We start from the raw sequence: 23,585 nt of genomic DNA on the forward strand, positions 1-23,585 counted from the left end.
ACAAAATCCTTACTAAAATCCTAGCCAATCGACTATCAAAAGTAATACATAAGATAATAGGCATCGAACAAACTGCTTTCCTAAAAGGAAGAAACATATTAGATAGCGCCCTGATTGCGAATGAAATAATTGACGAACTCAAAAGAAAAAAACAAAAAGGACTTATCTTTAAGGTAGATTTCGAAAAAGCATTCGATTGCATTGAATGGGACTTCCTTTTCGATACCATGAAATGCATGGGATTTGGACAAAAATGGATAAAATTTATCCACGCTTGTCTATCCTCCTCCACCATATCCGTCCTAATCAACGGGTCCCCTACGGCGGAATTCTCTCCAGGACGAGGAATCCGTCAGGGTGACCCAATTTCCCCATTCCTCTTCATCATCGCGGCTGAAGGTCTAAACATTCTTGCCAAACGTGCAATCACAAACGATCAGCTCCGGGGCGTTTGCATCGGTCACGACAAGGTCGTCGTCTCGCATCTCCAATATGCAGATGACACGATCTTCTTTGGCGAATGGAGCAAACGCAATGCTAAAAATGTATCCAAACTATTAAAATGCTTCGAAAACATATCTGGCCTAAAAGTTAACTTAAAAAAAAGCAATCTTTATGGTATAGGGGTGCCTAAAAGTGAGGTTGATGAAATGGCAAACTATATCAACTGTTCTTCAGGTAGCACCCCATTCACATACCTAGGCCTTCCTATAGGTGTTCCCACTACGAAAGCTTCAGCGTGGCAACCGGTTATCGATAAATTCGACAAACGTCTCTCCGAATGGAAGGCTAAATCCGTATCATACGGAGGCCGCCTCACATTAATAAAATCCGTCCTCTCTAGCCTCCCATTATATTACTTCTCACTTTTCCACGCACCAATTAAAATAATTAACATACTCGAATCTAAAAGAAGAAATTTTTTTTGGGGCGGTTCTGATAACGATAATAAAATAAACTGGATTAAATGGGAACACGTTTTATCACCCTACGATAAAGGTGGGTTGAACATCGGGTCTTTACTAAACAAAAACATCTCACTACTATGCAAATGGTGGTGGAGATTCCATAACGAAAAAAACGCTCTTTGGGTTAAGATCATATCAAGCATTTACGGGGAGGGAGGGGGGGTTTGTACTAACGGTTTTTCTAGAAATGTTTCAGGTTGCACAATATGGAAAGAGATAATCAAAGCGGGGAAAATCGCTGACGACACTGGCGCACAGTTCACATCTTCGATTACTAAAAGCATCGGTAATGGCAACAACTCCAAATTTTGGCTTGAAAACTGGTGCGGAACGGAAAAATTTTGCAACCAATTCCATAGACTTTTCATGCTCGAGTCTAATAAAGAAGCCCTTATATCCGAGCGAGTACAATCCTCACACTCGACCACCATACACGCAACATGGAACTGGGTTCGTACTCCTAACGGGCGTGTACTTAATGAATTGTCGGAACTTAACAATTTAATCGCAACTATAAGCTTATCCGAAAGCCCCGACACTTGGAAATGGAGCCTCGATCAATCCGGAATATTCACGACCAAAGCTTTAGCTACAATTCTTGACAACCTAAAACTTGAAAATATTGTTAACGCCCCTCCAATGTCGAGAAACAAATTATTACCGCAAAAAATTAATATATTTATGTGGCGCACCATACTCGGTAGAATTCCAACCCGAGTCGAGCTTGATAAACGTAATATTGATCTTGATTCCATCCTATGCCCGTTTTGTAACAATCACGCCGAAACCATTAATCATATCCTCTTCGATTGCCTTAATACATCAAACGTTTGGGCCGCAATTCTAAAATGGTGGAACCTCCCTAATAACACCTTCACCTCCTTTCATGATTTAGCCGTTAACAACCAATCATTACCATTTTCGAGCATTGGCACATACATATGGCAAGCAACTAAATGGGCTTCAACATACATAATATGGAAACATCGAAATGATAAAGTTTTCAACAAAAAAGTTTGGAACATTGATAATATTGTTTCCGAGATACAAATCCAAACCTTCGCATGGATCTCCAAAAGAATTAAAAAGAACCCGATCGACTGGCACCAATGGATCATAAATCCTTCCTCTTACACTTCATCGATTGCTCAACGATCCGGCGTTGGCTAATCTACTCCGATAGCCCTTCCGTTGGTCGTTATTTTGACCGACTCATCGTTGTTATTTCTATATCTTTTTTGGTGTAGTCCTCCCATCATCGCTTGGTTAAATGCGATATAATTGCCGACTTTGTCACCGCTTTGACGGTACTGTACGGTTCTTATATCTCAGCTCGTTTTTTCAAGTGCCGCTGTGTTGATGGGCTCTACCCCTTAATTGATTTAGAAGTACGTCGTTTATATAGTTACAATATTTTCATACATGCTTTCACTTGTATAGATTTATAGGGCCTTGTAACGTTTTCCAGTTGGTTAATAAAAGTTTTACTTGCTTTTCAAAAAAAAAAAAAAAACAATATAACATGTTTACTTTACTTTATATGATGTTAACATTATCTAATGTGGACAACAACAACAAAAAATTCAGGAAATCAACAATAAATAATGCTGACAATGTTATGATGTTATAATGTTATATTGTTATAATGTTATAATCTTAGATTGTGCTCTTGGAAATTATCTTAACATGTTATAATGTTCACAAAACAGAAAAAAACAAATTAAGAGGATTTCGACTGTACATTATGTTAACACAATCACATAAACAAATTTTTATATACAAACGTTCACTAATACACCAAATTTAACACTATCACAAACACATACAACTTTTAATACTTTGCATAAATTTATGTTAACATGATATAATGTGCACAAGAATAATCAAAATTGTTACCATACTCACATAATCAACCTTAGTTAAAACTACAACTGTTAACTAATACGCCAATGTTAACACTGTCAACTACATATACAACTTTTAACACTTTACATATCATTATGTTAACATGTTATAATGTGCACAACATCACTAAAAATTCAGTAAATCAACAATAAAATATGTATACACTCATTTAATCAACATAAAACCAAATGTTTCTTCCAAGTAAACACTAGAACAGTCGTAGACAAAAATTACCAAACATGAATTTTTACTATCAGTTGTTGATTTTTCCTTTATCGCATCCATTGATTAAACCACTGTAACAAAATCTTGCATCAATAATCAGTTATAATCAACAAATTTACTAGAGTAATCAGCCATATATGAACATATTCAAGCGTAAATTTACCTTGAATCTTCACGATTATCTTATAATTTTCTGTGTTTTCGAATGACGATGAATAGAAAACTGGCGATCGAGTTGTAGTTATAAGAATCTCTTAGTGTATTATATTCCAAACCTATATATTTGCTACAAACTAGGGATTGTAATTTGAAACCCCTCAAAATCGGTTTATCTGTCATGGTTAATTTGTTCACAGAGAACCACTGTTCCTGAAAACTCTCAACTGAAGCGGCGGTTATGTTTCAATCTATAATCTATAATTATTTAGATCCGTTGTTAATTAATGACTTCCATAAATACCCTTTTAGTGTTAATTTAATATTATTTAAATGTTAATTAGTACAAAAATTATCAGCCATTGATCTACTAAATCCAAAGGTTTAAATTGGTTCTCACAGTTCTTTACTTTTTGGTGGTTCTCATTAAAACTTAAAACTTAAAACTTTTTGGTGGTTCTCACTTAAACTTAAAACTTAAAATGGAACACTAGAACTCGATGAACCTATTGACAGATATTAAAACGTAAAAATTAATACATACATTGGTCTGTGTTTCATCTCACATTATACCCAACATAAATTTAACAAGCAATAATCATCATGTTGGACAAGGTTTAGTCGAAATTTGTGATGTTACACTAGGCAAAAAGTATGAATAAGGTACCATCTGTAAAAACATAAAATTGCAAATTGAAAAAATGGTTGCCATAATGGATGAACAAAATGGCAAAAATATACCATTACAATATGTAAAAACACATAATGAATTTAGTAACATAGATTGTAACTAAAAATATGCATCATCTTTTCAAACCCACAATCTCTGAATATAACTGACATACGAATTCAATTTGATTAGGGCTGGAATGTTCGTGATCACCATTAACAACAAGCAATTGATGATAATTAATAGCCCCTGATTCGTTTAATTGGATACCATTATTCTGAATATTGTCGTCAATTGGTTCTCATCCATTTTGGGATGAGTTTGAAATTCGAAATAAAAAATGAAAATACTTGCAGAATTGAACAATTGTTGTGATACTGGTTGGAACGACAGTGTTTGAAAATGAATATTTCTGGTGTGAGTTAGATGACGAATTTCATAGTTGATTAACTGCAACCCTAAAGTTCAGGAAGTAACCGTCGCTGAATGTATTTGAAATACAAAATAAATTTAAATTATACCGAGAATTAGAATACATATGTAATTTACTATTTTACCCCCAAGTATTATGGTTCTCGCGGTTCTTTACATTTTACTGGTTCTTATTTGAACTTATATATATATATATATATATATATATATATATATATATATATATATATATAATATTGCGTGAATTGAATTCAATTCGATATTCAGTATTCGATTAACCAAATTCAGAATTTTCAAAATTGAACCCGAACCGAAAAACTAAATTCAAATTCGGTTTTGGTTTTGGTTTTGGACGATCCGAAAACCATACAACAAATCTCGTTTGGATTTTTTCTATTTTGGTTTCGATTTTAACGATTTCAAACCAAATATTAAAGACTCCTAATCGTTGTACTACCTCCGTTCCAATTTAATAGTCTCATTTTGACTTTTCTTCTTTAATTGGATCAAAAGATTCAACCAGTAGCGTAAGAGTCAAGGAATTTGGAGAGAATCTAAGTGTTCATTGGATATCCAGGTAGTAATTGTCTAATTTCTAACTCGTTACCTGACTTTTAAATGCATGTACTATCTCTAAATGTGCAGGGTATCTTTAAATGTGTGCGGTGTAGGTCAAGAAGGGAAATTCGATTGATTAAAAAAGTTGTGTTATAAGGAGAAACCTCTAGTTATGGCTTTACAAGAAACAAATTAGCGTGGCCAAGTTAGACTCGTGGGTTGAACATATATAAGGATCAGATAGCTTCAAATACATCCAAAAGGAGGCAAAACGATTTTTTTTATGAGGGTTTGAAGATATTCCCTATATCACATTATAAGTGTCCACTACTAACTCACGGTGTGTTTGAAGACATATAGTACACTGACTCACGGAGTACGAGTTGTCGTCATTTTTAGTTGAGAAAATGGGTTTATTGTACACCGAGTATGAGTTGTGCTCCTACTAAGTTAAATTCTTTATAAAATTAATATTAATATTGATATATTCCGTTTAAAACTAAAAAAATAGCATCATCAATTTTTGTAAGATGTAATACGGAGCTAAATTTGACATTGCTTTATTATGTTTTAGAATTTAGATGCCATATAAACTAACTTTTTTATGAATTATATAAAAGATTGTATGTAGGTTATATGATAGCAAGATACATATATTCGTTTTTTAATTGAAAAATATGATTTAATTTTAACATGGAAATATTTAATGTGTGTCCAAAGGGCACATAATAAGACGATTATTACATATGAAATTTATATTCAGACAATAATTTCTAATGTATCGGCATGCTTTTTTCATGATTATTCATATTTGCCTCTAAATTTGACTTATTAAAAGTGATAAAATAGAGGGTAAATTTAAAAAAATAATATGTAATAAATAATTTTAAATACAATAATGCTCTTATTATATGCACTTAGGGCACACATTAAACAAACCCTGCTTCAAATTTAGGACTCAAAAAAATTGTATAAAATATTCTTGATCGAAAAAAATTTATTTACAACTATAAAATATAAATAATGTAAATGATAAACAAGTGTCTAATTTGTGTAGGTTCAATAACGAAAGATTAAATAACTGAATTTCATATGGTTAACCGATTTATTATTTCTTTGTTTTCGTTAGGTTTACTACGAGTAAAATATACCATGAAAACATAAATTTTGTACGCTTCATTTTTTATTCTTTTATTTTTTTTTAAACGTTTAATTAACCGATAACCGCTTCTTTTAATGTTAAATTTTTTTCTCTTCCTTTTTCATTGCTTTATTTTTTCACATTTAATTAACTGATGGCTAATTGTTTTTCTTTAACGTTTAATTAATTGATTGTTAACCGACCAAAATTACCCCGCAGCAAAGCGCGGGATTTTTATCCTCGTTAAACCTAAACAGAGCAAACCTACTTTGTATATGTTTTACTTCATAGTTTGTAATGTTTGTTACTTTTATTAAAAGTTTGATGTTTTCAATACCTTCCAAATTGTTGAAATCTTGGTTTTGTTGTAAGGATAAATGGGTTTGAAAGTACTTGTAGATTTTTTTTTTATAGCAAACCAACCTTTTATATGTTTTACTTCATAGTTTGTAATATGTTATTTGACTTTATTAAATGTTTGATGTTTTCGTAATACCTTCCAAAGTGTGGAAATCTTGGTTTTGTTGCAAGGATAAATGGGTTTGAAAGTACTTGTAGATATTTTTTATCAAGAAATTTGATACTTTTTGCTAGAGTACTTCAATTTGTGTAATGATGATTTTAAGTTTTTGTTCAAGATTTATTTTTTCATTTTTACACCGACAACATTGTATGTGGTGTTTGCTGCGTTTTCCGTCAGGTGTAGATGATGGTCACTGGTGGAGATAGTTGCGGTTGTTACGGTGGTGGCTGGTGGGAGAAAGTTAATGGTGGTGGAATTGTTATTGTAACTTAGAAATACATTAAAAATATGTCTCTTAAAATTTTTATATTAAAATGTGTATATAATGACCTAAACACCCCTGCAAATAAACCTGAAAAAGTTAGTTACATGAGTATTTTAGTAATGCTAGTGCTGCACAAAAAAAATGTACAAAGACAAATATACCCCTGTGAACAGTAACTATGTCATCATAGTTGTAGGACAATTTATATCACGATCAGCTTGTTCTTTTGTTTTAGAGAGGTGATCCTCATACACCACTTTTTGATCCATGTACAATTAATTACCTATTTTTATCTTTAATTATACTTCCAATATTAATATAAGTTCAACTCCCTAGATTAATCTGGGGGTATAACTGTATATTTATAAAAATAAAAGTGTACATAGATCAAAAAGTGGTGTTTGAGGATCGTCTTTCTTTGCTTAAAAAAAAATTAGTATCATATTACAGTATAGTATTTACTCTTTCACAACACAAAAACAAATAAAAATTAACATTATAATGAATTGCGTGAAGAGTATAAAATGACATTTATGCCCCTAAAATACTGTAGCAATATGGTTTTCATGTAATTATTTTTAATTCTAGGAGCATTTTACAATACTACTATGGTTATCTTTCAGAAAAATAAAAGAAAGAACCTGAGATTATAGAAATAAAAAGCCCTCATTTATAAGAGAGGCAGAAACCAAATCACAATAATAACCAATTAAGTAAAGAAATCACACATAAGTAGCCAAGGTCTGCAATGTCTAGAATGATTACACATTAATTAAAATAAATATGGATGCATCAACAAAAATATGAAGGGTCTAGGATAAAGACATCAGAAAACATGAAATCTTATTATTATACACTTTGCTCTTTGCCATCAGCAGCCCTTAGAGATCCTAGTTGAACTGGTGCTTGAGTTCCAACAACTTTACACGACCCGTAGACTGAAGGATCAAAACCATCGCCTCTTTCTTTTTCGATTTGTTCCTTGATCGAGAAATAAGTGATCCTTAATCCATCCTGTATCCATCCATTATCAAAGAATGTGTGAATGAAAGGATATAATGAGCTGACACAAGTATGTAAAAACATTTTGACTTGAAAGGATATAGTTACCCGACCCGACCCGTCTGATTGTGTACATTAACAATTGGTCACGATTACATGATGCAGAAACAGATTCACATGCAGTAATAAGTAGCCAAAGATATTCAAATGTATATAATACATACAGTAAACTGTAAACATAAGCATGGTGTATGAGTATGACCTACCTGCAGAGATTAGAGGTGGTTGAAGCGGTGGGTCAATCAGAATATTTGGGTAACAGGTCAACGGGAATTTCAACTGTTTTTAAATACAAATCAGGTCAGGGTTGCATTGGCAGTTTGGCTGACCCAAAACCTTTTTTTAGTATTTTAACTAAATTATAATTGTAAGTGTAAATAATTAGTGGGCAAGATACGATTAAAGAGTTCATAGAATATAAGAATTTTCTAAGAGTTTTTATGCAGTCAATTACACCTTGGTCGACCTTTTGTTCAGCCCATTTGACCCGTTTCCTTTTCAGTTAAACCCATTTGACCCGTTTCCTTTTCAATTAAACCCATTTGACCCATTACAAACAAAAACATAAACCAAACTGATCCATATGCAAGTATCTAAGTAAAAAAAACTCCACCTCTAATGAAGAAAAATGCTTCTTCTGCAGTGAACTATTATAGATCGTATGAACCATAGTTCGCATGTATTATTTATGTACTTGCATTATAATTATATGTATTTTTAACAACAAAGGTAAAAGTGCAACGAATACCTTTAATCTCATGGTGGGGGCCCACCCAAGCTTCTCTTTGATCAACGTGTTATCAGAGTTTCTACCACATACACCTTCGGGTCCCGGAATATGATGAATTGGTAGCTTTTTGTCCTCGAAACTAAGAACAATTTCAGCCATTTCATTCATGCTTACCATTTCATCACTTCCAAAATTCACCGGTTCACGGAAATCAGATTTTGTCAATCTGTTAAAGCACATCAAAATAAGCTAAAATGTCAATAAAAGGAAAGAAAAAAAAATTAGCGGTCATAAACAACACTATAAGCATACCTTAAGACACCTTCAACACATTCATCAATGAAGGTAAAAGATCGAGTTTGTAGCCCGTCTCCCCACATTTCAAACTTATCAGTGGCTGTTAGGGCTTTTCTGCAAAAAGCAGCAGGTGCCTTCTCCCTTCCACCTGCAGTCGTTTTAATTTAGAAACAAAAATCATCATTTGATGAAAAGGGTGTGTATGTGTTTTTTGTTAAAATAAAATGTTATTAGAAGTGTTAAAAACCGATTTTTGTACCTTTCCATGTCCCGAAGGGTCCATAGATGTTATGAAACCGTCCAATTCGGCAAGTCTTTGGTGTAGTGCCTGCATAACTCCTCGGTTGCTAGTTTCTCTAAACCATAAGCATCTTGTGGCTGGAAAATTGCAAGCAAAAAAATATATATATATATAAAAAAACATGATTAAATGCATTTAAAAATGTAGTAACTTCAAGATTATGTCAACGAATATTAACCTCGGCGGGCTAGGCGTCTGCTTCCTTCAAGCTCACATTGGTTTCCAACTGTTTAAACTCAGGGTATATGCAAGCACTAGAGGCATAGAAGAACCTGATTACTTGGGTTTTGATATTTTGGCGGAGAGGGACTAATGGATGATTCATTGATCTCGGGATAGTGGTACATCGATCCTTTGGGATATGTAGATAATGGTGCAATAGCTAGTGTTAGTGCATTTGATGATCTTTATCCAAAATTGTATTATCTAAGTTTTATGTATGTGTTGATGACAGTAAAGAATATAGAGTTATTTATTGCTTGATTGAATTTTGTTGATTACTTGGGTTTTGATATTTTGGCGGAGAGGGACTAATTGGATGATTCATTGATCTCGTCAACTGCTAGTACAAGCGCCGGATCATCTTTTATAGTACCATCATTGGAAGGAGGAAACAACCCAAATATAGATGAGAATCTTCGTAGGTGATAACTTGAAGTATGGTCTAAAAACTGACATATATGATGCGAAACTTCATAAAAACAGCTTATAGCTTCTGATCGAGAAATGATGATGCAAGCATTTGCATAAACGTTGTTGATGCTCATATCAGTAAGCCTATTTAGTATTTGTGTACTGGTTTAGATAATATACCCCTGCCTACACGTATGTGTATGTGATACAAGTTGTACCAATACAACAAATTACCTTATTCATGCTGGTTTGAAATCCATGACCTTGTATGGTCGGGGAACTGTTGAGTGTCGGAATTTATCTAACAATTAACTATTCACGAAAGAAAATTTAGGAATGAACAGAGTTGTTTCCGCCGAGAAAATACGAAAAATGATGGAATGGCAAGATCCACGGGTACCAAATAATTTTGTACCCGTATATGCTTTTTATGTACCGAATAAACAACCGAGAAGTTGTCTGAATTTGAGGTGATTAGTTTACACATGTAATCTTCTATATGTGATTCTTTTGTTTTTCCAAAATGATAAATTTCAATTTATTAATGACATCTTAAATTGCTTCAGGCTGTAGTGAGGTGTTCACAAATATTGACCGAAGAAAGCTATCGAGTTTGATAACTTCTACCACCACGAACATAAGCCTCCGATTGCTTTCATTAAATCTGAAGTTCGAGGATTTTTCGGTAGAAATTTGATGACTTTGCTTTTTCTGATGTTGATGGTGAATTGAAACGACTAGAAAAAGTTGAAGTATAAACCACTGCACAAGAAGTTGAAGTATCCGTGTGTATTTTATCTTTTGTGATAACGAGCATGATACCCTTAGGTTTGTGCATCTTCAGTTTCAAGCATTGGATAAGGTTACCAAAAAAAGACTGCCATGTGAAACAACACAACACGTGGACCGAAACAAAAAACTTCTCATAATACTCTTTATCAATTTCTTCAATCTTTCATCCTTTAATTCATCGTTCATCCTCTTAACTAAACTAAAGATAAAAATATCTTAACATCTTTTTGATTACCAACAACAAGGTATTTCTCACAATAATCAGAAGGTACCCAGTTGCTGCAGATAATCAAGAAGATGCTAAGGTATTTTTATCTTTAGTTAGAAGGAAGAACGATGAATTAAAGAATGAAAAGATTGAAGAAATTGATGAGAGTATTGTGTGAAGTTTTTGTTTCGCTGCACGTGTTTCACATGGCAGTCTTGTTCGGTAATCCTATCCAATGCTTGAAACAAAAAAATGCAAAAACGAAGGGATGTCATATTTGTAGTTATCACAAAGATAAACTGCACACGGATACTTCAACTCCTCATGCAGTGACTGGAACTTTAACTTTTTGTGTCATTTCAATTCACTATCAACATCGAAAAAACCAAAGTCACCAAAAATATTACCGAAAAATCCTCGAACTTCAGATTTGATAAAAAATAATCAAAGGCTTATGTTCGTGACAGAAGTTATCAAACTCGACAGCTTTCTCCAATCAATATATGTGAACACTTCAGTACAGCCTGAAGCAATTAAAATGTCATTACTAAATTGAAATTTGTCATTTTGGAAAAACAAAAGAATCACATATAGAAGATACAAGTGCTAAGTAATCACCTGAAATTCAGGCAACTTCTCAGTTGTTTATCGGTGCATAAAAAGTATATACATGTATAGAATCATTTAAAACCCGTGAATCTTGCCATTCCATCATTTTTCGTATTTTCTCAACGAAAACAACTCTGTTCTTTCCCAAGCCTTCCTTCGTGAATAGGAAATTGCTAAATAAATCCCAAAACTCAACAGTTCCCCGACCATGCAAGGTCATGGATTTCAAACCAGCACGAATAAGGTAATTTGTTGTATAGTACAACTTGTATCACATACAAATACATGTTGGCAGTGGTATATTATCTAAACAAGTACACGATTACGAATACAAAATATTACATAGGCTTACCGATATGAGCATCAACGCCCTGCATCCCAGACACTAAAACGTTAAATCCAAATGCTTGCTTTGTCGTTTCTCGATGAGAAGCTATAAGATGCTTAACGGTTACCAGTTCCGTTAGCCGATTAGCAAGCGGTACTCGTAGGGAGACTACCGTCGACCGCAAGGGAGACTACTGCCCCTGGAGGTCCGGGCCGTGTCTCAGTCCCAGTGTGGCTGATCATCCGGAAAAAAAAGCTAAGCATTCACAGGCCGTACTCAACGAGTACCGGGACATCCGGGGCTCCCTCCATTTATAAAGTTTCACATCATAAATTTCAGATGGAAATAAAACGACTCATATTTTTTAGACCATAAACTTCAAGTTGTCGCCTACGAAGATTCTCGCCTAAAAGATGATCGGTGCTTGTACTAACGACGAACGAGATCAATGAATCATCCATTAGTCCCTCTTCGCCAAAATATCAAAACCTAAATAATCAACAGAATTCAATAAGTAATTAATAACTCATCAACACATACATAAAACCTAGATAATACAATTTCAGACAAAGATCATCAAATTATTAGCTATTCATACTAATCAGACTACTAACATGAAATGTACAGTTATATATGTGCATACATGCAAGCACCGCGTATATATCACACACACGATATCTTAGGGCTAAAATGTGATTTTCAATTTCAATTTTATACTTAAATAATTGAGAAATACATCGAACAAAGAAAGAGAAAAATGAATATATGTAACATGTATATCAGTATATATAATGGATTAGAGATTGCGTACAGCAAAAGATTCGACACTCAAATTCGACGGTCAAATTCAACGACTATAAAGGAAAGAATAATGAATTTGAGGTCTTAAATTCTTACCGATGGATAAACTGTTGAGATGCTATGCGATGAGATGAATCCAACGACAGCCACTGAGTGCTCTAATGGAGGTTGAATTTTAACTTTTAGGGTTTAACTAGTTGGAGCTCGCGAACGGGGCTTCATTTTGAGTGTGCGAGTTAAAAAAGTAGACCTTTTGTAAAAAAGAATTTTTTTCGACAAGGGTTGTCTCTTTTGTAAAAGTTGCTTCTTTTAGCGCTTTTTTTTAAAGTTAGTTGATCTATTTTGTAAAAAAAATGTTTTTTGACATCTTTTGGTAGCATTGAATGGTTGTTCATTTTATGAAAGTTGCCTCCTTTATAGATGAGGAAAAAAAAAGTTAGTTGTTTTTTTTGTAAAAAAGTATTTTTTTCGACATCTTTTGGTAACATTGAAGAGTTGGTTCTTTTACGAAAGTTGCTTATTTTATCGTTGGGAAAAAAAGGTAAAATGACGAAAATACCCCTAGTTACTATTGGTGAATAGTGAAACAGTGTTTTGTCTATTAGTATATACAAGTATTAGGTCAGCCGCGCGTTGCGGCGGGGCAGACCTGAGATTGTTGGACATTTTGATTTACGTTGGCGTGGTTTAGTCAAAGGTTGGTTAGTGTACGTTTGTAGGCGTTGCGGCTTCTAATTGCATAAAGAAAACAAAATATAGTTTGTTGAACATTCGTGTTAATTAACCAAGTTACAGATTATTACAGCTGACATAATATAGACTATACAACAAATTTAAATTTTTACTCAAACCTGACTTATGCATCAATATGATAAAATCATTAACAAAATGAAAACATATTACAATATGGAGCTTGGTTGAGTACCTGCATTCTGTAAAGAAATAAATTTACAACCTGAGGAAGACTGCAACAATTCAATACATAGTCAAGTGCTAACATACATTGTAGCGACCCGGCAAAATCGTCATTGACGGCGCCGTCAATGACGATTTTGCCGGGTCGCTACAGATGGTATCGGAGCGTTGGTTGTAGGGATTTAGAGTTCATTGGTGTCAACCCCGAGTCATAGGGTGCATTAGTGAGTCTAGACTACAACCGGCATATAGACTTGAAGTAGGACTTGCTTGACTACTTGTACATTTATACTTGAACACTCCTATTCGTATCTAACTCTTATTCCATCTTAATCTCACGTTGTTGATTTGATTGACACGCCTTCTAGACTTTATGAGGTAATGTTAAATTCACATGTGAATTAGGATAATATAATTGCCGGGATTATATTATGGTGATTCATGTGGACATTCCGACATTTCGACATAAAGAATCGAGGGCGGGTCAAGGAAAATTATCTATCTATCTTTATTCTGTATTACGATTAGTATTATAGAGAATACTAATCAACGATATTCTTGCGTTTTCAAGGAATAATGGCACACCGAGGTCAACACAATACTCTTTCCGAGACTCTCGAACAAGCTCTTAAACGAATGATAGCCACAGCCGTGGATGCGGCCATGACCGGTCACTCCTCCAACAACAACAACAACAACAACAACAACCATGGAGCCAATAATTCAAACGAGGGGTGCTCCTACAAGGACTTCATGGGGTGCAAACCTCACACTTTCGATGGGACCGGAGGACCGGTTGCTCTCACCCGATGGTTTGAGCAAACAGAAGCCGTTTTTAGCATAAGCGGATGCCGGGACCAAGACAAGGTCAAGTATTCCACCCACACTTTCGCCGGTATTGCTCTATCATGGTGGAACACATATGTGCAATCGGTGGGTACCGATGAAGCCCACGCACTCACTTGGACCGAATTAAGAGAAAAGATGATCACCGAATACTTCCCGCACGAAGAGACTCGAAGGCTCGAACAGGGGCTAAGAAATTTAAAAGCGGTCCAGAATGACCTCGAAGCTTATAATCAACAGTTTGCCGAACTAGCCTTAATATGTCCAAACCTCATGACTCCCGAGTCCCTAAGAGTTGAACTTTACATGGATGGCCTCTCTAAGAGCATTCAACACGGAGTAATGTCATCAAAACCCGCCAACCTACAAGAGGATTTAACGATGGCCCGCCAATTGATAGAAACGGTGGATGAAATTGAAGCTCCGGCACCAAAGATCGAGGATAAATCGGGTGGCAACAAAAGAAAATGGGAAGCCTCCCCCATCAAGCAACTACAACAACAACAACTTCACTAAGAAGCCTTTCACCTCCGACGGTAAGAAGAGTTATGCCGGAAATCAACCTTTTTGCAACGTATGCCACAAGCATCACTTTGGTGAATGTGGCAAGTCATTTTTCCACCGGTGTCAAAGAAGTGGTCATGTGGCCAATGTTTGTAGAAGTGCCGCCCCCGTCGCTCAAAAGGGACCCAATGCACCAAAACCGGGTGTTTGTTACAAATGTGGAAAACCGGGTCATTTTAAGAATGCTTGCCCAAAGAAGAAAGCCAACCCCAATGCACGCGGTTGAGCTTTCAACATGAACGCCAAGGATGCCCGAGATGACGATGAACTAGTCACGGGTACGTTTCTTCTCAACAACTCTTATGTTTCTTGTTTATTCGATTCGGATGTCGATAAGAGTTTTGTATCCAAGACTTTGACTCATGCTTATTGCGCTCCACCACTCCCTCTAGATACTACTTATGCCATTCAAGTGGCCAACGGGAAACTATTGCGTGCTGACAAATTTTATCGGAGGGTGTACGTTAAAATTATTGAGTAAAGAGTTTGAAATTGACTTGATATCTATAGAACTAGGAAGCTTAAAACCTAATCGTTAAGAAGAAAATGGTTCCCTACAAATGTGTATAGATTATCGTGAACTAAATAAATTTCCGGTTAAGAACCGATATCCCTTTCCCCATATCGATGACCTCTTGATCAATCACAAGGACCCCGTGTGTATTCCAAAATCGACCTCCATTCCGGTTATCATCAATTGAGGGTTAAGGGAGAAGATGTCTCCAAAACCGCTTTTTGAACTCGCTACAATATTTATGAATTTCTTTTAGTGTCGTTCAGTTTAACTAAGGCTCTGTCCGTATTCATGGATCTTATGAATCGCATATGCAAGCTTATCTAGACAAATCCGTTATCATACCCATAGATGATGTCTTAACCTATTCAAAAAGCGAAGAATAAAACGAACAACATCTCCGTCTTACACTCGAACTCTTGAGAAAAGAGCAACTTTATGCCAAATTCTCCAAGTGTGAATTTTGGTTAAACGAAGTCCAAATTCTAGACCATGTTATTAGTGGTCAAGGTATTAAAGTCGATCCCACAGAAATCGAAGCCTTATGTAATTGGGAAACCCCCACGACTCCAACTCATATTCGTAAATTTTTGGATCTCGCCGGTTATTACCGAAGATTCATTTCCGACTTTTTCCCGTATTGCTCGTCCTCTAACCTCGTTAACTCCCGAAGGGAAGAATTAAATCTCTCCGTGTCCGAACCTGGAACATGATTATCCACACCAACCGTACTAGCCAAATTCGTGTAGTACAAAATGGAACATCAAACATGAAAATATTTCTAAGTGAACACCTGAAGGGCCTCCTATCTAGACTCGAAATCAAAGAAACTGAAATTCGTTGTTTTGTCGGAATAATTGGAGTACCTAATTATGGGCTCGATCAACCTTCTCATCACCACGTACCACGTTACATAACTCTGTTATTTCATTGTTGGCGTCTGATATTACTGGGACCAAAGATAACACACAATCCAAGGATACCTCTTTCTTCTTTGACTTATCGCCCTTACACTTCTGATATATGGTCAGCTACTACTCGACTCGAATATATATATGACTACGTGTACTATCTCATTTCCATCAAGTCTCAGCATTTGACCACAAGACGCGCGATGCGACTGCATCAAAAATGAAAACTCCTCCTATCACTACACTCATACTTGCGTATAGGGAAACTCATCATCCGATCTCTCAATGGAGAGAGACCCCACACCCTATACTAGCATTCACCACGTGGGGGAATAATCTTATTAAATTTATTCAGAAACCGACGAGATGGGAAAAACTTGCACAACTATTCACTGAAGAGATTCTAATCCAACACAGTGTGCCATTGTCTTTTATTTCGGATCGAGATGCTCGTTTCACTCCTAGATTTACAAGAAGCCTTGGGAACACGTTTACACGTGAGTACCGCGTATCATCCAAAAACCGACGAACAAAGCAAATGTACAATTCAAACCTCGGAAACCATAATACGAACTTGTGTTATCGATTTCAGATTTACTTGGGGAAAAGTATTTGCCTTTAGCCGAATTCTTTTACTACAATAATTTTCATTCGAGTATTAACGCCGCACCTTTTCGAAACTTTATATGGCCGCAAATGTCGTTCTTCTATTCGTTGGGCCGAAGAAGGTGACAAGCAAATCACCGGATCCAAACTCATTCAAGAAATAATCGTTAAGATCGTTCAAATCCAAAAGGGCTCAAGACGGCCCGTAGTCGCCAAAAGAGCTATGCTGATATTAGACATAGACCTCTCGAATCCCAAGTGGATAACCACGCAATGTTAAAAGTCGTACCGTGGAAAGGTGTAATCCGTTTCGGGAAACATAGAAAGCTAAATCCGCGATATTCTGATCCTTATGAAATCTTGGGGCGTATTGGACCCGTTGCTTACCATTTCGATCTTCCGACTCAATTGAGTTTCCGTTCATCCTACATTTCATGTATTAAACTTAAAGAAGTGTCTTGTCAAACAAGAACTTGTTATTCCTTTTGATGAGCTTACTATCGATGACAAACTCTACTTCACAGGAATTATGAATCGTGAAACCAAACTTTAAAATAACGTAAAATCCCGACTGTCAAAGTTCATTGGAATGCCCAAGGAAGTACCCTCACTCATTCGTAAATTTACCAACGTAAGGTTTCAAGGAAGAAACAATAACTACTACTTCCAACTAAATTTCGGGACGAAATTTCTTTTAAGGTGTGGGTAATGTAATGACCCGCCTTTTTCCGTTAATTTATTTTAACGCCCATCTTTTTCTTTATATAATATCTTTCATTAACTAGATTCGTACCTTTCGTTAACTAGCGTTTTCAAGATTCCCGTTATTGGATTATAACATCTTCCGTTTACTTTCGCGTATTTAAAATAATTTGTTTGGTTAATTCACGCACCCGCTTTTAAACTTGAGGGACTAATGTTGTCAAGTGGGCAAACTAGTTGACTAGGTCAACTAGTCAACCTCTCCTCCTCACCACTCACTCACCTCCCACTCTTTCTTTCTATCTTCATACTTCCATCTTTTTCTCTCAACTCCCAACATCATTCAATCATCATCTAAATTCGATCTAGGGAGCTCATTGATGTGTGCGAGGTGGTGTATAAAATAGTTATATTTTTATTGCGAAATACTATTAAATATTGATAATGCTAAAAACGAACATATATTTCATAGCATTATTCCTCAAGAAAAATAAGCTTTTAGTTGCAATTGTCCTATTTACAAGTGATATTCGTTTAAATAATAAAAGGTGAAGACAAAAGACAGATTCGACGAATTGAAGACGCAAACGACCAAAAAGCTCAAAAGTACAAAATACAATCAAAGAGGTTCCAATTATTGATAAGAAACGTCTTGAAATTACAAGAGTACAAGATTCAAAACGCAAAGTACAAGATATTAAATTATTCGCAAGGACGTTCGAAAATCCGGGACCGGGACCAGAGTCAACTCTCAACGCTCGACGCAACGGACTAAAAATTACAAGTCAACTATGCACATAAATATAATATAATATTTAAATAATTCTTATAATTATTTATATATTATATTTATATTTAAATCCGTCGGCAAACAAAGAGCCAAAGCTGGGTGAGCTGTAAAAACAAACTCCGCGACTCGCGGAGTTTGAAGAGCAAAAAGGGCGCGAGTCGCGGAGTTCCCCTGGACTCAATTCCCTATAAAAGCCAACGCAGTTCGACGAGTTTTAATATCATAAAATCTCTCTTTCTCTATATGTAAACGTAATATATATATATATATTTTAATTTTAATTTTAATTATAATTCTAATAATAAGGGTATGTTAGCGAATGTTGTAAGGGTGTAAGTCGAAATTCTGTCCGTGTAACGCTACGCTATTTTTAATCATTGTAAGTTATGTTCAACCTTTTTAATTTAATGTCTCGTAGCTAAGTTATTATTATGCTTATTTAAAACGAAGTAATCATGATGTTGGGCTAATTACTAAAATTGGGTAATTGGGCTTTGTACCATAATTGGAGTTTGGACAAAAGAACGACACTTGTGGAAATTAGACTATAGGCTATTAATGGGCTTTATATTTGTTTAACTAAATGATAGTTTGTTAATTTTAATATAAAGATTTACAATTGGGCTTCCCTATAAATAACTATATACACTCGATCGGACACGATGGGTGGGGTATTTATATGTACGAATAATCGTTCATTTAACCGGACACGGGAATGAATTAATAGTCTATGGAATTATTAAAACAGGGGTGAAATTATGTACAAGGACACTTGGCATAATTGATAACAAAGTATTAAAACCTTGGGTTACACTCAGTCGACATCCTGGTGTAATTATTAAACAATGTATTAAAATCTTGTTACAGTTTAAGTCCCCAATTAGTTGGAATATTTAACTTCGGGTATAAGGATAATTTGACGAGGACACTCGCACTTTATATTTATGACTGATGGACTGTTATGGACAAAAACCAGACGGACATATTAAATAATCCAGGGCAAAGGACAATTAACCCATGGGCATAAAACAAAAATCAACACGTCAAACATCATGATTACGGAAGTTTAAATAAGCATAATTCTTTTATTTCATATTTAATTTCCTTTATTTTATATTTAATTGCACTTCTAATTATCGCACTTTTATTTATTGTTATTGTATTTAATTGCACTTTTAATTATCGTACTTTTTAATTATCGCAAGTTTATTTTATCGCACTTTTATTTATCGCAATTTCATTATCGTTATTTACTTTACGCTTTAAATTAAGTCTTGTATTTATTTTTAATTTTGGTTTTAACTGCGACTAAAGTTTTAAAATCGACAAACCGGTCATTAAACGGTAAAAACCCCCCTTTATAATAATAATATTACTTATATATATATTTGTATTTTTATAAAATAAAACTAATAGAGCGTTAAGCTTTGTTTAAAGATTTTTCCTGTGGAACGAACCGGACTTACTAAAAACTACACTACTGTATGATTAGGTACACTGCCTATAAGTGTTGTAGCAAGGTTTAAGTATATCCATTCTATAAATAAATAAATATCTTGTGTAAAATTGTATCGTATTTAATAGTATTTCCTTGTAAAATATAAGCTATTTTATATACACCTCGCATAACATCAAGTATTTTTTGGCGCCGCTGACGGGGAACATCTAGCTTAAAAGCCGGAAGCGCAACGCTAATATAATATAAAAAACAAAAAGATTTTTATTTTTAGTTTACTTTTATTAAAATACGCTTTTGTAAAAATACGTTTTAAATATTCGAAAACATAAAAAGAAAACAAAAATATAAATATTTTTAAGAGTTTGTGAAATATTTAAGTTTTATAAAGTTTCTTTATTTTTATTTTATAAAAATATAAGTTTTATTTAAATATTTTGTTTTTATTTAAAACATAAAATCAAAAACCGAAAAAAAATTTATATATAAATCTAGTTTTAAGATTTTTATTTATAAAATTGTAACATATTTTTATTTCTATTCTAGTTTTTAAAATATAAGTTTTATTTAAATTATATAAATATTTTAATTAAATTAAAAACAGAAAAATAAAAAATTTATATATAAATAAATAAAAAAACCGAAACCTGTCAAACGAAGCTACCTAATCTGAATTATCGAACCCCGCGACTTGCGGAGTATTCCAGCTTCGGGCACCGCAACTTGCGGAGCCGCCCTGATACACGTGACCAGAAACCCTAATCGCGGGTAATTATTATTATTATTAACTTTAAACCTAATTAGGTTATTTATATTATATTAATTAATTTAGTTTTATTTATTATTTGTTTTAATTAGTTTAATTAGTTTAATTAAGTTATAAATTTAATAATTTTATAAAATAAATAATATAAAAATAATATTTTTATAAAAAAAATTGTAATTTTTACAACTTTTAGTATATTTTTATATTTTGTCCCTTTTTAATTATTTTAGCGTAATATTTGTGTTTTTCGCTCATATTTAGTTTTAAACATAGTTTTTGCCATACTTATTTTTACTTCTAGATTTTTAGACTTTGCCGTAAAATCCCTTAAGTGCCTTTTCTTTAGACTAAGATTTAAGTGCTTTAGAATTTTGCGACGCCTTTTTAAGTTTTAGTGCCTTTTTAAGATATTGCCATTTGGGATATAGTTTTACTTGTAAGCTTTAATATTTTTAGACGCCTTTTACGTATGTATCAATTATCATTCCAATTAGTAATCTCAGTTTGCGATTATAATTTTAAGTTAGTGATAGTAATAAGGTTGGGTTAGTCGAGTGTTTTTAAGTTTTATAAGTCACTCTTTTTCTTTTTCGACTTTTTCAATCTTTTTCTTTTTCGACCTTTTTCGACGCACTCTTTTTCTTTCTTATTTCTCTTCATTCTAGTTATTAGGACATAGATTTTTATTCTACTTCTTATCTAAATTTCTTAAAATTACGAAAATTTATTTTAAGTGGTTAAATTGATAGACATCAAAATTTTCTGGTTCGTAGTAATAGTTGGATTTGTACGTGGACCGGGTTATTGGAGCCAAATAGTCCTCAATTATATTGAGACCAAACGAATCCTGCCCATCTGCTGCATCTTTTGGCTATTCGAAACGTGGGCAAAATCAGAAAAGTCTATTAATTGGATAACTTATATAATTTTTCTTTCCTTTTAAAAACTAATAGGATATTCAGTGAATGCACCGAGCAAGACGTTCACCACCTTTTGTACGTTCACCACCTGTAACTAGATCAAGACATCTAGCAAATATTACCGCCGTTGATTTTCCTTTAGAATCGTCATCCAGTCGACCAAGTACTCCAATTCAAATTTCCGATAATCCATTTTTGAATCCGATCTCACAATTGAGAATCCGGAGAATATTCAGGGACGATTCATAGATCCTGAACCATTAATTTTTCCTCCGGAACCACCAATCATTCAAACAGAGATTGTTGAGGAACGAACCATTAAATCAGAATCCTCTAGTGATTCCGATTCAACAAATTCAATTATGGAGAATCTCGAACATTTAAGTATGGAAGACCGAATGAGAGCTAAACGCACTGGCCAAGGTCACGCAATTACTCATCCAGACATTAATGCGCCAGATTATGAAATTAAAGGACAAATTCTACACATGGTGACTAATCAATGCCAATTTAGTGGTGCGCCGAAGGAAGATCCAAATGCAAATGAACATCTTCGTACCTTTAATAGGATCTGCACTCTATTTAAAATCCGAGAAGTGGAGGATGAACAGATATATCTCATGTTATTTCCCTTGATTTTAAAGGGAGAAGCCAAAGATTGGTTGGAATCGTTACCTGAAGGGGCGATTGATACATGGGACATTTTAGTTGAAAAATTTCTTAAACAATTCTTTCCGGCATCTAAAGCCGTAAGACTTCAAGCAGAAATTGTTACGTTCACACAGAAGCCAAATGAAACTCTATATGAGGCGTGGACAAGATTTGGAAAATTATTAAGAGGATGTCCGCAACATGGTTTAGACACCTGTCAAATAGTACAAATATTCTACCAAAGATGCGACATCACTACAAGGAAAGACATCGATATAGCAGCTGGTAGTTCTATTATGAAGAAAACTGAAATTGATGCTTATAAAATTATTGATAACACTGCTTCCCACTCACATGAGTGGCACCAAGAAAAAGATATCGTTAGATCATCTAAAGCAGCTAGAGCCGATTCTAGCCATGACTTAGATTCCATTTCCGCAAAGATAGATGCTATCGAGAGACGAATGGAAAAGATGACTAAAGATATCCACTCAATACGAATTAGTTGTGAGCAGTGTGGAGGACCACATTTGACAAAAGATTGTCTCAGTATTGAATTAACAATGGAACAAAGAGAGAATATTTCATACATAAACCAAAGGCCTGGAAATAATTATCAGAATAATTATCAACCACCAAGACCGATTTACAATCAAAACCAGAATTATAACCGAAATATTCCATACAACAACCAACAAGGTCCTAGTAATCAACAAGTATCCAACAATACTTACAACCAGCAAAGACCTAATTTTCAAAACAAACCACCACAAACCGATGATAAAAAGCCGAATTTAGAAGATATGATGACGAAGCTAGTTGAAACTCAAACGCAGTTTTTCACATGTCAAAAATAAACCAATGAACAAAATGCTCAAGCATTTAGAAATCAACAAGCTTCTATTCAAAATTTGGAACAAGAAGTAAGTAACCTAGCAAGGTTAATAGGTGAAAGAAAACCGGGAAGTTTACCTAGTGATACAAATGCTAACCTCCGGAATGAAACAGCTAAAGCCATTACCACAAAAAGTGGTACAACACTTAAGCCACCTGAAATACCTGTAAATTCTGAAGAAGCTATTCCTGTTCCACAAGAACCACAACCTGAACAAGATAAGGAAAAAGAACCTGTAGTTGAAAAGGTTAATGAAGATAACACAGTTAAGGCTAAACCTTATGTTAAACCATACCAACCACCACTTCCTTACCCGAGTAAAATGAAAAAAGAGAACTTGAAGCCGAGCAATCCAAATTCTTGGATATGTTTAAACAAATAAATGTAAATCTTCCTTTCATTGATGTAATTTCAGGAATGCCCAGATATGCTAAATTTCTGAAAG

General features: G+C 34.3%; 1 pseudogene; it reads right to left on the reverse strand.

Moving 5' to 3' along the window:
- Window positions 1-7,592: 7,592 nt before the first annotated feature.
- On the reverse strand, window positions 7,593-12,811 carry LOC139873267 (GDP-mannose 3,5-epimerase 2-like; annotated as a pseudogene).
- Between the last annotated feature and the right edge of the window lie 10,774 nt (window positions 12,812-23,585).

The sequence above is a fragment of the Rutidosis leptorrhynchoides genome, chromosome 10 (genome assembly GCF_046630445.1).
Source record: "Rutidosis leptorrhynchoides isolate AG116_Rl617_1_P2 chromosome 10, CSIRO_AGI_Rlap_v1, whole genome shotgun sequence".
Lineage (NCBI taxonomy): Eukaryota > Viridiplantae > Streptophyta > Magnoliopsida > Asterales > Asteraceae > Rutidosis > Rutidosis leptorrhynchoides.